Source organism: Hemibagrus wyckioides, linkage group LG20 (genome assembly GCF_019097595.1).
Source record: "Hemibagrus wyckioides isolate EC202008001 linkage group LG20, SWU_Hwy_1.0, whole genome shotgun sequence".
In the NCBI taxonomy this organism is placed as follows: Eukaryota; Metazoa; Chordata; class Actinopteri; order Siluriformes; family Bagridae; genus Hemibagrus; species Hemibagrus wyckioides.
Genome location: NC_080729.1, coordinates 20,079,874 through 20,090,779, shown reverse-complemented (window position 1 = coordinate 20,090,779; position 10,906 = coordinate 20,079,874). Strand labels below are relative to the sequence as shown.

At 42.3% G+C, this 10,906-nt stretch overlaps 1 long non-coding RNA gene across 1 annotated transcript; it reads right to left on the bottom strand.

The window, feature by feature from the left end:
- Positions 1 to 962: 962 nt before the first annotated feature.
- Positions 963 to 6,816, bottom strand: LOC131371234 (uncharacterized). The gene is made up of 4 exons (XR_009207517.1): positions 6,596 to 6,816; positions 6,378 to 6,491; positions 2,147 to 2,346; positions 963 to 1,191 (listed from the first exon to the last, which is right to left on the bottom strand). It is a non-coding gene; the product is annotated as an uncharacterized LOC131371234 (long non-coding RNA).
- Between the last annotated feature and the right edge of the window lie 4,090 nt (positions 6,817 to 10,906).

Sequence of the window (10,906 nt, the reverse complement as noted above, 5' to 3'; positions counted from 1 at the left end):
GTGAGTATTGTTGTGTGTGTGTGTGTGTGTGTGAGAGTGTGAGTATTGTGGGGTGTGTGTGTGAGTATTGTTGTGTGTGTGTGTGTGTGTGAGTGTGAGAGTATTGTGGGGGGTGTGTGTGTGAGTATTGTTGTGTGTGTGAGAGAGTGTGAGTATTGTGGGGTGTGTGTGTGAGTATTGTTGTGTGTGTGTGTGTGTGTGTGAGAGTGTTGTGGGGTGTGTGTGTGTGAGTATTGTGGGGTGTGTGTGTGTGTGTGAGAGTGTGAGTATTGTGGGGTGTGTGTGTGTGTGAGTATTGTTGTGTGTGTGTGTGTGTGTGTGTGAGTATTGTGGGGGGGGTGTGTGTGTGAGTGTTGTTGTGTGTGTGAGTATTGTGGGGTGTGTGTGAGTATTGTTGTGTGTGTGTGTGTGAGTATTGTGGGGTGTGTGTGTGAGTATTGTTGTGTGTGTGAGAGTGTGAGTATTGTGGGGTGTGTGTGTGAGAGTGTGAGTATTGTGGGGTGTGTGTGTGAGTGTGTGTGTGTGTGTGTGAGTATTGTGGGGTGTGTGTGTGTGAGTATTGTTGTGTGTGTGTGTGTGTGTGTGAGTGTGTGAGTATTGTGGTGTGTGTGTGTGAGTGAGTATTGTGGGGGGTGTGTGAGAGTATTGTTGTGTGTGTGTGTGTGTGAGTATTGTGGGGTGTGTGTGTGTGTGAGTATTGTTGTGTGTGTGTGTGAGTATTGTTGTGTGTGTGTGTGTGTGTGTGTGAGTATTGTGGGGTGTGTGTGTGTGTGTGTGTGTGTGTGTGAGTATTGTGAGTATTGTGGGGTGTGTGTGTGTGTGAGTATTGTTGTGTGTGTGTGTGTGTGTGTGTGAGTATTGTTGTGTGTGTGTGTGTGTGTGAGTATTGTTGTGTGTGTGTGTGTGTGTGTGAGTATTGTGGGGTGTGTGTGTGTGTGTGAGTGTGTGAGTATTGTGAGTATTGTTGTGTGTGTGTGTGTGTGAGTGTGTGAGTATTGTGGGGTGTGTGTGTGTGTGTGTGAGTGTGTGTTTATTCATAGTTTCAGATGTGAGGGTCAGTGGTCAGTTTGTTTCTGTTCCTTCTTGACTTCATGTTAATGCTGTCCTTGTCCTTCAGATTAGAAACTGTTAAAGGAACATCATGGAAGATGAAGCTGAGACTCGAGGACTGATGAGGGTTTGGACTAAAAACTGAAAAGAAAATGAAATTTATTATTATTATTATTATTATTATTATTATTATTATTATTATTATTATTTACATTTTTACTTGAGCATTATTCCAGAGTACTAGTTTTAGTGTAGGTGTAGATCTTTTTAATTGTGTATTATTTTATTTAACTCAGGATTTATAAACTTTAGCCTAGTTATAATAATATGAATAGGAAATATTTATTGTGTGTTTTTAATTTAATTTTAATTTTTAGATTTAGTTAATTTCATTTTTGTATTATTTTCTGCTTCTTTTTTTTTTTTTAAATTGACTAGTCTTTTTTTTTTATTTAATTTTTTTTCTATACTACTTTTATTTCCGGTTAATCTAAAAATATTTTTACTTTTTTGTTCATGCATGTTTTTTTTTTTGTTTTTTTTTTACTTCCTGAATTTAGCACCCAGTTAAAATATTTCGTTATTTTTAGGTGCTGTTGTAAATATATTAATAGTTATCTGTATTTATTTCGGTTCAGCTGAATTCAGAAACATTTCAACTTTATTCCAAGTTTTTATTTTTTAGTCATTTTATGGAATTTATTTTATATAATGGATCATTTTGTATATGATGTTTATTTCGGTTAGAAATATTTCCTGCATATTTTTATAGGGATTTTTTGTTCATTACTTTAGTTGAGTTTTAGTATTGTTTTATTTTGTATTTATTATATAATGTATTTACTGTATATTATTAGATTTGATATTTTTTTAGTAGTTTGATTTTTCAGAGTGATGCTGGGTTTCTGCTCTGTTTTCTCTCTCTGGTGAAACCTGCTGTAGATTTATTGTGAAGGTGACCTGAGCTCATGGTGTTTGTCCACATGACTTTCAGTTCTCACTATGTCCTAGTTAAGCTGACCTACACACACACACACACACACACACACACACACACACACACACACACACACACCCCCTGGTTTGGGTTACACACCTGGCTGCTCAGCCTCCTTCTGCTGCGCTATTCAGGGAGGAGAGTCGAGCACAGAGAGCTTTGTGTCTCTTCAGCAGTGGAGAAGTGAAGGAGCACATGGCAGCAGCTCTCTTCCTCCTCCTCCTCTATCAGACAGACACCTCTGCATCTGGCCAGCTGTTAGGTTTTGTCCTTGCTGTACTTTACCCAGATCTTCATGTCTGATGACAGAAATGCCAGATTTGGAACTGAATGTCTTTGTTAGTTTTTTAAAAAAAAAAACCCTCTCCTGCCAGCCTGTGTGTGTGTGTGTGTGTGTGTGTGTGTGTGTGTGTGTGTGTGTGTGTGTGTGTGTGTGTGTGTGTGTGTGTGTGATGTGATGTGATGAAAGAAAAATGCTCCGTCTCGGCCAGAAAATATGAAGAGCTTTGCCTTTTTCAGTCTGGTGGGAGTTGTACTTAGCCGAGGCTTTCCTCGGAGTAGAGAGGATTATACGATGGGTTCAGAATAAGGGATCTATTGGAGACGTTACTGTCTGACGTCACACTCATCACGAGTCCTCTTTTTTCTCCCCCCCCGACGTGTCTTCATATCTGCTGGGGTCTGATTTATTAAACTCTTAAGACTGGGGGGGAAAAAAACGTCTGAATAAAAACAGTCTAGTGAGAAAACAAACGCTGTGGAAATAAAGGTTTATAAACTGGTGTAAAGATGTCATTAAACCCGATCCTGGAGGAGAAGTCAGCAGAGATCCTACATTAAAGTAACAATAAATGGTTAAATAATTTTTTTTTCTTTTAAACCTAAAATATCACGTAATAAAAGTAAAAACACATTGAGATTCTACGGTACCTGAGAAGTGCAAAACAAAAACACGAGGAGAAAGCGGAAAAGCTAAGCGTGTGAATGGAATTCTTTCCTCTGATTGGACGAGACATCGGTCACTCAGGATATACAGGAAGTAGGAAATTGTGTATCTAACTTTATTTCCTGTGCATGTGTGGAGTTCACTTTAAACCATTTTTTTTTAAATCTATAGTGTAACTTTAAATCTTTTAAAGAAAATAACAAACATATATATTTATCTTTATAAGAAAATGGAGTTCATTCAGCTCTACTGTGGTGAAGGACGTTCATATGGTCAGTGTGATGTTGGATATACTGAAAGTGTATCATGGAGTAAAGATTAGTTTGCGATCTCTAAAAACACACCTGAAGAACACAGGAATGTTCCGGAAGATCAAACTATTCCAGATTAAAGGATGTAAGGAGCACTATAAGAGCAGAGCTGTGTTCATACACACACCAATCCACTTTCTACTGCTGCAGATACTGCTGTTTGTACTGAGCCGCTTTGAGGCTCGCGGGGGAACAGAAGTGGCTCAGGTGGTCACGTGCTGGTCAGATGAGGCTGCAGGGGGGAAGTCGTTCCTTTACACGCAGTAAACTTGCTGTACTTCTCTTTTCACTACCTGGACGTTTTTAGCGTTGCTCCTTATTGTGGAGAAGAAAAGAAAGCTCTGTTCTGCAGTCTGAGAGTGTTCTCTGTTGACTGATTGAAGCTTGTTGAAAGTTCAGTCCTTCTGATGGCCGAGTCGAGGAAGTGAGGCTAAAATTAGTGATGAATATAAACCTACGTCATGTTCACGCTCACTTCGCTAGCTGCTAATAATAATAATCAGAAACAGCCCAATTCCTCTTCTCATGAAATGTACTGAGGGTCATGAGCTGCTTTAGTCTCGATGCATTTTCTTTGGAAACAGGAAGTGATCTTGTTCTGAACAGCCAGTAGCGTTCACGCCAAAACGTACCTATAGATAAATCCACTCCTCCACCTTCCCCCTGACTCTGTCCTGGGATCCTTTTTAGATAAATAGTAGTTAAAATATGACAGGCTCTTACTGGTGAAGATCTAATCATGTGCTGTAAGGTAGCAACAGTCCAGCGTTGGTGCAAACACTACTTTGGAAACTCTGCCCTCTTCCCTGATACGACTCTCTGAATTCACAGAGCAACCGCGTTTACTGCTAACGAGCTGCTGCTGTAGAGCAAGACCCATAATATACAGTATAATAGGACATAGATTCTAGAGAGCATTTGATTAGACTGTCGTTGAAAAAGTCGGAATATTGTATTATTATTATTATTATTATTTTTCCCTAGATGTGGCTCTAGGATTAGAAATCCTCAAGCTGAAAAACCCGCTCCTGAGAGAAGAAATGAACCGAGCGAGATGATGAAAAATAACCTGCTGTACCAAATCACATCACTAGCACAGAAACTGAACTGACCATCTGGTCCGCTTCTAAAAAGGTCTGCTATTTTAGCCCCCCTGCTCCGCTCTGACCAGCACAAAGCTTCAGGCTTGCTTTTACAGGGGCTTCTGTAGGTACAGCAGACAGACAGATTTATATAACCTTAGACTAATAAAAGATTTAAAACGTGATAATTGTTTACGTCATGACTCTTTGTGTAAAGACATGCTTATGGAAGGAGTCTCCAGTTCCAGTTCTCCTTCAGTGTGTAAATTTCCTCCAGCATGTCACAGAGGTAATAAACTCTTTGAGGAAACTTTCTTTTTCTTTAGATATGAATTTTTTCCCATATTATAATCTTTAGCAACCTTTATTTGCATTTCCTTATTGTTCCTGACTCTTCCTGACTCAGTGTACAGGGCCTCTCCTGCTGTTGTGCGGAATGCTGCGTTGATGAATGCGACGCTCCCAGCCCTGCAGCTTTACCGGGGTTTTAGGAATTCGCTCATCTGAAGCGTATGACTCTCTGACGTCAGGGCTTTGGGCAGACTCGCTGCCTCACATGTGGCTGGTAGAGGGGATGTAAAACCAGACTCTGTGCGTAGAAGACAGCCTTGTGTGTGTGTGTGTGTGTGTGTGTGTGTGTGTGTGTAAATTTTCCATCCTGCTTCTGTGGAACTAATGGTCTTCTCTGAGGTGCAAAAAAAAAACCCCTCTCTCATCGGATTGAAGTGTTATGTGTGAGACTCTGGATTTGCATTTTAGTGACCGATTGTGTTTGTCTTTAATGAAAGGTAAAAATGCTGGTGATATTTGTTAGTTAGTTTTTTTATGTCTGTTTTTTTAAGTCATACAGCAACCAATCAAATCCTGACCTTATTTCTTTGTGCACTTGAGCTAGTAAATGTCTGCTGGTCAGGACAGAACTGTAACCTGAGAGTCCGGCAGGCTTCTGAATGACTGGAGGTAAACAGGCATGGACAGCATTTACCCAGCAGCCCAGGAGTTTAATGGCTAATAAACGTATATGCTACGTTCAACTGTCTCACGTTATTCAGTCTGAGTGTCGGAGTCAGGCCTCGGGTTTATTCAGCATTCTTATCTCACTCTTTCACACGTCTATGCCTTTTATTAACAGCCTCCAAAACAATATATAATCTATATCCCTGAACCTCCGTTGGTCCCGTTCGCTCTTTGTCGACTTTGGAGAGGCGAAGCGAGGCCATGACGCGAGTCGGAGAGCTATGTGGCGTCTCGCTGGCAAGCTAACGTCTGCAGAATGCGCTCTTATAATCTGCCCAGGAGTTAAAGGAGCTATTTCCTGGCACTGTGGAAAAACAGCAAATTTCTCCACCATTCTTCAGCCACAGCGCTCTCTCTCTCTCTCTCTCTCTCTCTCTCTCTCTCACTCTCACACACACACACACACACACACTCCTTACCACAACCCTGCTGAACCAGGAGATCCAGCTTTCTCCATGTCTGGGCCTGAGAAACTAGTGAAAGAGCTCAGAATCTAGCGTCAGGATGAGAGGACTGAGCAGGAAAGAACTCCGCTATTAAAGAATAAAAAGTATACGACGTTTTCCACTTTACCCTGCAGTGTGTGTGTGTGTGTGTGTGTGTGTGTGTTCTGAGACGTGCTTAATGACCTATAAGCTTCTCTCAGTTATTACAGGAAGCTTTAAACACTAAACCAAAAAACCAACAGAATTTTGATTTTGCACCCGGAATATAACTGTATAGCAGACAGGAAGTGATGTCACTAAACCTCCTTTATTTCAACTCAGTGTTATTTGTCGACAGACTTTTAACAATGGATATTGACTCAAAGCAGTTTTAGAGGAATCTATCAATTCAGGAACTAATGAGCGAGTCAGGGGTGACGATAGTGAGGAAGAAACCTTGAGAGGAACCAGTTTCTGGAGGGAACCTCATCCTCATCCTCTAGCTGTTTATTATATGATCAAATTGTGTAAGCAGGATGGAGCACAAACCTGATCGTATTCATAGCAGTCCAAGGTGTTCTCCATGATCTCTAAGTGGTTCTATCCACAACAGGTCCATGTATCTTCAGCACCTGAGCAGGAAAAAGCCTCCAAGTGATGAGACTGCAAGCAGAGGAGCATCAGGATGGATCAGAGAGAGAGAGAGACTGAAAATCAGGGTTAAAATCATGCAGAGTGAACTTAGTGTTAGAAATGCAATAACATACCTACACTGATCGGGCATAACATTGCCTAATATTGTGTCGGTCCTCCTTTTGCTGCCAAACCATCCCTGACCTGTCGAGGCATGGACTCCACTAGATCCCTGAAGGTGTGCTATGGGATCTGGCACCAAGATGTTAGCAGCAGATCCTTTAAGTCCTGTAAATTGCAAGGTGGAGCCTCCATGGACTTAAAGGTTACTTACAGTGACTTAAAGGATACTTTTAATAGATACTGACCACTGCAGACCGGGAACACCCCACAAGAGCTGCAGTTTTGGAGATGCTCTGATCCAGTGGTCTAGACAGTTTGGTCCTTCATCAAACTCAAAGCTCAAATCCTTACACTTGTCCATTTTTCCTGCTTCTAACATCAACTTTGAGGACAAAATGTTGACTTGCTGCCTAATATATCCCACCCACTAACAGGTGCCATGATGAGGAGATACTCAGTCTTATTCACTTCACCTGGCACTGGTCATAATGTTATGGCTGATCTGTGTGTATGTGTGGAGGTCTGGGAGGAAAAAAAACCTTCAGAAGGTCAAAGTGGAAATAATTCCCAGGAGAAATAACTGCATGAATGCATCAGATTCTGACAGAGAAAGTAAAGCTGAAAGTGTAAGCACTCCTCTCCTCTTCTTTGTTTTGATGATGATGTGAGGTTTTAGAGGTCAGGATACTGGAGGAGTTTTGTTATTACTGCAACATCGTGGAGAAGAAACCGTGAGGTTGGTGATGTTTTATAAAGTGAATGAATTCTCAAATAAATGATAACGATGTGTGGCGCTATGGCATGGAATTATGCAGCGAATCAAGACCGAGTGATTTTACCGGCTCTGTGCAGGATCCCAGGGTCGATAACGATCACAGAAATAAAAAGATTCCATCATGTAGGTCTTAAAGCAAGTTTTTTTTTTTTATCTCTCACATGGTTTTCAGCTTTTAGCTAAATTTAAACTTTTAGCCATTACGTCAATCATTGACACGGCTGAAGTGTCTCTATAGCTGTGGAAATCATTACAGCTTCACCCGAGTGTGACGCCGGCGCAGTGTTAGATAATTATTACACAACCTGAAACACAGGAGAAGCCTTGTCTAATGGTATAAAAGAAATCAATCTCAGGTGAAGCTTTAATATACAAGTACAGTATATATATCTCGTCGAGTCAAGAAGCTTTTATTGTCATTTCAACCTCATACACAGATCAGCCATAACATTATGACCAGGTGAAGTGAATAAGACTGAGTATCTCCTCATCATGGCCCCTGTTAGTGGGTGGGATATATTAGGCAGCAAGTCAACATTTTGTCCTCAAAGTTGATGTTAGAAGCAGGAAAAATGGACAAGCGTAAGGATTTGAGTTTGACGAAGGGCCAAATTGTGATGGCTAGACCACTGGATCAGAGCATCTCCAAAACTGCAGCTCTTGTGGGGTGTTCCCGGTCTGCAGTGGTCAGTATCTATCAAAAGTGGTCCAAGGAAGGAACAGTGGTGAACCAGCGACAGGGTCATGGATGGTCAGGGTTCATTGATGCATGTGGGGAGTGAAGGCTGACCCGTGTGATCCGATCCAACAGACGAGCTACTGTTGATCAAATTGCTAAAAAAGTTAATGGTTAATGCTGGTTCTGATAGAAAGGGGTCAGGATACACAGTGCAGGACAGGTCAGGGCTGTTTTGGCAGCGGCCTATCACAATATTAGACAGGTGGTCATAATGCTATGCCTGATCAGTGTATATCTTTATAACTGCTGATATAAAGACTGGGACACATGAATCATGCCTCATAAAAACTCTCCTGATGGACCAAATTATGACTTAATAACATAAACATGTTTCTGGCCAGGATCATAAAACCGAGTCTATAAAAGTTACAACACTTAAAAGGACGATGAATAAAAAACATTGTGAATATAAATCAACTTGATACACAACAATAAAGTTCACACTTTAAAAGCTTTTTTTCTCCACGGATATGAAGATTAAGGATTTAGGTTGGGGTTTCAACCTCCAACTCTTTACAACTAAACAAAAGCATTCATGTAACACACACACACACACACACACACACACACACACACTTCTGAACAGTCAGAAGCTTAGAGGGACAAAGCTGGGGATTCTGTAGAAAGCTCAGGATTGTTAATCCGTCCCACTCACATGATACACGTGAGCCTCATAAATTTGTTTTAAATTTTTTAAATAATGCTTCATATTTAAAGATGACGTATCCGTTAAGGTTTGCCTTGTTTACATGTTTATGAGAGACATTTTTACCGTTTTAGCGTCCTGAATTTTCGAAAAGCATTGAAACTGAAGCAAACGCTGACACCCACTAACAGGTGCCATGATGAGGAGATACTCAGTCTTATTCACTTCACCTGGCACTGGTCATAATGTTATGGCTGATCTGTGTGTATGTGTGGAGGTCTGGGAGGAAAAAAAAACCTTCAGAAGGTCAAAGTGGAAATAATTCCCAGGAGAAATAACTGCATGAATGCATCAGATTCTGACAGAGAGAGTAAAGCTGAAAGTGTAAGCACTCCTCTCCTCTTCTTTGTTTTGATGATGATGTGAGGTTTTAGAGGTCAGGATACTGGAGGAGTTTTGTTATTACTGCAACATCGTGGAGAAGAAACCGTGAGGTTGGTGATGTTTTATAAAGTGAATGAATTCTCAAATAAATGATAACGATGTGTGGCGCTATGGCATGGAATTATGCAGCGAATCAAGACCGAGTGATTTTACCGGCTCTGTGCAGGATCCCAGGGTCGATAACGATCACAGAAATAAAAAGATTCCATCATGTAGGTCTTAAAGCAAACATGTTTTTTTGTTTTTTTTCTCTCACCTGGTTTTCAGTAATCAGCCACGTCAACATGCAATGGGTTTTCCAAGCCACCACACCCACCCACACCCACACCCCACACACACACACTCACACCCACACACACACCCCACACACAAATCACACACACACACCCACACCCACCCACACACACACAAATCACACACACCCACACCCACAAATCACACCCACCCACCCACACACACACAAATCACACACACACACCCACACACACACAAATCACACACACACACCCACCCACTCACCCACAAATCACACACACCCACTCACCCACACCCACAAATCACACCCACACACCCACACACCCACACCCACAAATCACACCCACACACCCACCCACCCACACAAATCACACACACCCACCCACACACACACAAATCACACACACACCCACACACACACAAATCACACACACCCACACCCACCCACCCACACACAAATCACACACACCCACAGACAAATCACACACACACACCCCACACACAGACACACACACACTCACACCCACCCCACACACAAATCACACACACACACCCACACCCACCCACCCACACCCACACACCCACCCACACACACACACCCACAAATCACACACACACACACCCTCCCACTCACACACACAAATCACACACACACACCCACTCACACAAATCACACACACACACCCACACCCACACACCCACCCACACACACACACCCACAAATCACACACACACACACCCACACACACCCACCCACTCACACACACAAATCACACACACACACCCACTCACACAAATCACACCCACCCACAAATCACACACACACACCCACCACCCACCCACACACACAAATCACACACACACACCCACTCACACAAATCACACCCACCCACAAATCACACACACACACCCACCCACACACACACCCACTCACACAAATCACACCCACCCACACACACACACCCACAAATCACACCCACACACACACACCCACACACACACAAATCACACACCCACCCACTCACACAAATCACACCCACCCACACCCACAAATCACACACACACACCCACCCACTCACACAAATCACACCCACCCACACACACACACCCACAAATCACACACACAAATCACACCCACCCACACACACACACACAAATCACACACACACACCCACCCACTCACACAAATCACACCCACCCACACACACACACACAAATCACACACACACACCCACCCACTCACACAAATCACACCCACCCACACAAATCACACACACACACCCACCCACTCACACAAATCACACCCACCCACACACACACACAAACCCCTCCAGGAAATCTAGTTTTTTGGTCTGTTACACGTTAACAGCTTTAGACTTTAACCTCTGGTATAAATAGTAAAAGTGAAAAATCAATAGTTCTTTTTGACCATTGACCTGGTCTGAAAACAAACGTCCATCTCT